Consider the following 5,047-nt stretch of genomic DNA (forward strand, 5'->3'; position numbering starts at 1 on the left):
AGGTCATGCTCTTCCGCTGGATCCTCCCATGTCAGCAACGGGATTTCAACTTATGGGAGTTCAACCCGGCCCGGCACCAGACTCTAAGCGAGCTCTTCGACACGACACACAAAGACGTCTGGAGGGTGTTACTCAAGGGCGCTGAGGTCCCTCCCTCTCTCACCGAGGACCGCGGGCTAAGTGCGAAGCGCCCTGCGAATCCGGTAAGTTCTGTACATCTGGTAGGATATTTATTTCCCATAGCTTAACCATGCGCGAGGTCTGAGCTCTCATACCTTTAACAAGACTGGGTGGAGGCATCGGAGCAGATCGACTGTCCGGCCCCCTACCCGAAGACACCGCGGACGCTCTCCTGACGGAGATACTGACTCCGGCTCCTTATAAGGTCTCGGAGAAGACCAAGAAGAAGGCCAAGGGAACCTGAAAGAGTTCTCGGTGCCAGGTGGTATCGGACTCATCATCCGATAACTCCGCGACGGACTCCTCCCATGAAGACGAGGAGGAAGATGAAGATGCTACCCCTCCTGTCGGGGGAGACAACAAAAGGAAGGCCACCCCACCGGGGAGGCCGAAGGGTCCAAGAAAGGAAGGACTCTCCTTCCGGACTGCTCCACTACCGCCGTCGAAGGCGAAGACGAGTGGCTGCTCAGGGCCAAGCCCCTGGCAAAGTCGTAAGTATTCAGATACCAGAGTAACTCATAGCATACCTTTATCGCACTGCTTCTCCTGACGCCGAATATGATTATGCAGACCACCCCAAGCCCGTATCGACGTATCCTCATCGGACGGCTCCTTGGATTCATCGGATATGGATAGCGATCCACTTCCGACCACCTCCTCCCCTTGCCCTACGGACAATGCCGAGGTATTGTCTCAAGGGGCACCGAGACGGGGGGAGAAAGTCTTGGAGGCGCCTCAAGGCGACCTTCCGGACTCCAGGAGCAAAGGGAGCAAGGCTCCCGGGGGCTCCAAGTTCGGCTCTCAGCCGAACACCGCGCCGGAACCTCCAGTGGTTCCGGACTCAGGTAGGCGGGCCCCTTCCAAAAGGGGTAAGACGCCCGTGCCGGTGACCTCTGTCCATCCAGAGGCGTCGGATAACCTGCTGGGAGCGCTTCGCGGCGCTTCCATCGATGAAGAGCACCGCACTATTATGAGTGCGGTGATCAAGAAGGTTCACTCCGCCAAGAGTGGACTGACTGAAGTCTGTGCCAGCCTTCTAACAGGCTTTCAGGTAAGTATTTAAAATATAGGGAAAATATTACCGCATAGACAGTAGCCCCTGATGCTTTGTTTGGTGTTCACAAAGAAAAGCCGAATAGAGGATCGAATAATATCTGCAGGAGTCTAATGTAAGTATGTCTATATGCGTATGAAGGCTTCGCTGCTGACCTCTACCACACTGACTGCGGAGGTCGCCACACTGAAGCAGGACCTCGAGGGGTCTGAGAAAGAGCTCGGCCTTGCCAAGAGGCAGTTCGAGGAGAACAAAGGTAAGTAATACCTTGTCTATAGATATATATATATACAAAAAAGATGCGATTGCAAAATGACAGGATCATCATGAATTTGCCAGGGGCCACGACCGAAGTGGCGACCCTGAAGCAAGCGCTATCCTAGGCCGAAAACAAAGCAGCCCAGTAGCGCACCGAGCGGGAAAAGCAAGAGGCGCGGGTGGGTGAGGTGCAGCAAGAGCTCCATGCTCTCGTGACGAAGCACGAGGCGTTGGAGTTTGACTCGAAGACGCGAAGCTTGCCGCGGCCCTCGAGAGCGCAAAGAATGCCAAGGCCGAAGCCCAAAAAGCCCTCCAAGAGATTGAGGCGATGAGGAAGATAGCGGCGGGTAAGGCATTCAATATGCAAAGCAAGCATGTGCAAGTAAATTACTTGTTACTTACCCGAGTCCGGAGCTCTCCAGGAGCATTCGCAGATTTGCCCCGCAGCGTGTCGGATGCCGCCAAGTTTTACTAGGCCGAAGAGGGAAGCTCGACGGTGAAGCTATTATGGTCTCAGTATACTGGGACCGAACACCCGATGCCTATGAGCGACCAACTGAAGCAACTGGTCGAGCTGCACAAGGCGGCCGAACAGGCCATGAAGGGCTTTATAGTCCGGATGTGGCCTAGCGACGCCCTTCCCAACAGCTACTTCGGCCTGGTGAGGCGGCTTGTGGATGCCTGCCCACGGCTAGAAGTCATCGAGCGGTCCGTCTGCATTGAAGGTGCACGCCGGGCTTTCGCCCGGGCGAAGGTGCACTGGGCCAAGATGGACGCTGTGAAGCTGGTGAAGGAAGGACCGCCGCAAGGCAAGGAGCATCGCCACCCCGAGATGTATTATGAGGGTGTCCTGAAGGGTGCCCGTCTTGTAGCGGACGAGTGTGCGAAAGATGTAATATTTAAATGAACTTGCTCGTGTGATCCTGTATGATGAAAACTTGTTCATATGCTCTATGCAACGCTTGTTTGAATTTAAAATATTACCTTTTGTTCGGCTATTTATCAAATCTAAGAGATGGCTAGTCGTCGGCTTCTGCCCCCATGCCACGAGTGCTGGGGTGTTCGGGATAAAGCTGAGCACTCTTGTTCCCATTTTTGGGTCCTTCGAGGGAGGTGCTCAGCACAACGAACAAGGCAATCGGACTATAATGTTTTATCACTCTCACTTAGCCATAGGATTCTATAATTTTAAATTTCGGCGAAGCCCCTAGTATTCGGAAGGCCGAATTCGGGGCGCTATACACGCCTTAAGCCAGACAGAGCCGACTCCTCGCTCTAAGTGGCATAAGTCTTTAGGGACTCGAAATCTCTCGAACAGCGACCAGTCTCTCGCCTTATCATGACAGTCAGTTTTAGCTTTCTCTACTGAGGTGCTTAGCCCAGCAGAACCGGGCACAATCGCAGTAGTTCTCCCAGTGCTACCTTAGCCGATATAGCGGAACATAAGGTACCAAAACATGGGAGCCAGGCAAACCCAACTATTGACCCAAGACATGATTCGGAGCTGATGCATATAATGCTATAAGTTCGGGGTGCCGCACTGTCAAAAGTGTTCGGACTTCTCACGCCGTATTATGGGGTATGCTTAAGCCCCTAGCGTATTGGCCGTACCAGAGTGTACGGGTGCTAGATGTCATGAATGAACATATATATATATAAGAAGAATGCAATAATAGTCTTAGTGCTATGCATTGTTTTGATCAAAAAGGTGTGTGAAAGCAACATGATACAAGTAGTGCGATAAGCAAAAAGTGGGACTATCTGACATGTCCCCTTCAAGGGCAAGCTGAGGAATGGTATTGAAAGCGGGTATTTCACTCATTATCAGAGACCACCTGGAAATTCCATGATGCGACGTAGCTTTCTACCTCCTTGGTTGTTGTATCTTGTGTCCGGCAAACATACTGCTGGACGGTGTTTCCAGAGAGTAAAGTCCTGAAAGAGAGAGAAAAATTAATAAGGCGGGAACCCCTAGTGCGGTTGAGCCGCGTCTTGGGGCGTGCCGTAGTCGTGCCCCCCTCCCCCCTGTGCCCATGGTATTTTCAATGCGTAGTTATATACGCGGGGCACAGATTTAGCCGTTTGGCTGGGACTGGGGTGGGGGCCACATTGCTATGCGAGCTCAAAACATGCCAGCCGGTCTTGTTGCCGATTACCCCGGGCGCGCTTGAAGGTTTTCGGGTCTTGAATCGCCGAACTGGTGGATTGCCTTAAGAGGCTGCTTTGTGCTTCTGCTGCGAGGGCCGCAGTGTGCTCCTCCGTGCGGAGAGAGCGCTCTGTGTTTCCATTGACTGTGATGACCCCCCCAAGGTCCTGGCATCTTGAGCTTGAGATATGCATAGTGCGGTACCGCATTGAATCTCGCGAATGTGGTTCGCCCGAGCAGTGCATGATAGCCACTGCGGAACGGGACTATATCGAAGATTAACTCCTCGCTTCGGAAGTTATCCGGGGATCCGAAGACCACTTCCAGTGTGACTGAACCTGTGCAATGGGCCTCTACACCTGGTATGCTGCCTTTGAAGGTCGTTTTGTGGGTTTGATCCTTGAGGGGTCTATGCCCATTTTGCGCACTGTGTCCTGATAAAGCAGGTTCAGGCTACTGCCGCCATCCATAAGGACTCGAGTGAGGTGAAATCTGTCAATGATTGGGTCTAGGAACAGTGCAGCGAATCCTCCATGACGGATACTAGTGGGGTGGTCCCTGCGATCGAAGGTGATCGGACAGGAGGACCAAGGGTTGAACTTTGGGGCGACTGGCTCCAACGCATATACGTCCCTGAGCGCACGCTTCCGCTCCCTCTTGGGGATGTGGGTTGCGTATATCATGTTCACCGTCTGCCCTTGTGGGGGGAACCTCTTCTGTCCTCCGGTGTTCGGCTGCCGGGGCTCCTCCTCGTCATCGCAATGTGACCCCTTATCTTTGTTTTCGGCATTTAACTTGCCGGCCTGCTTGAACACCCAACAATCCCTGTTGGTGTGGTTGGCTAGCTTGTCGGGGGTGTTGTGTATTTGACACAAGCGATCGAGTATACGGTCCAAACTGGACGGGCCCGGAGTGCTTCTTTTGAATGGCTTTTTCCGCTGACCGGGTTTAGAGCCTTTGAATCCGGCATTGACTGCCGTATCCTCGGTATTGTCGTTGTTAATGTGACGTTTATGTTTGTTGCGACGTGACTTGCCATTGCCGTCCTTGGTATCCGAAGTACCATGGTTTTTTGATATGTTATTGCTGTGAGCCAGCCAGCTGTCCTCTCCCGCACAAAAGAGGGTCATGAGTGTCGTGAGGGCTGCCATAGATTTTGGCTTTTCCTGGCCGAGGTGCCGGGCGAGCCATTCATCACGGATGTTGTGTTTGAAAGCTGCTAGGGCCTCCGCATCTGGACAGTCGATGAATTGATGTTTCTTTGTTAGGAACCGTGTCCAGAATTGCCTGGCCGATTCCTCTGGCTGCTGAATTATGTGGCTCAAGTCATCGGCATCTGGTGGTCGCACGTAAGTGCCCTGGAAGTTGTCGAGGAATGCGGCTTCCAGATCTTTCCAACAACCGATGGA

This window comes from Triticum dicoccoides, chromosome 3A (assembly GCF_002162155.2).
Source record: "Triticum dicoccoides isolate Atlit2015 ecotype Zavitan chromosome 3A, WEW_v2.0, whole genome shotgun sequence".
Classification (NCBI taxonomy): domain Eukaryota; kingdom Viridiplantae; phylum Streptophyta; class Magnoliopsida; order Poales; family Poaceae; genus Triticum; species Triticum dicoccoides.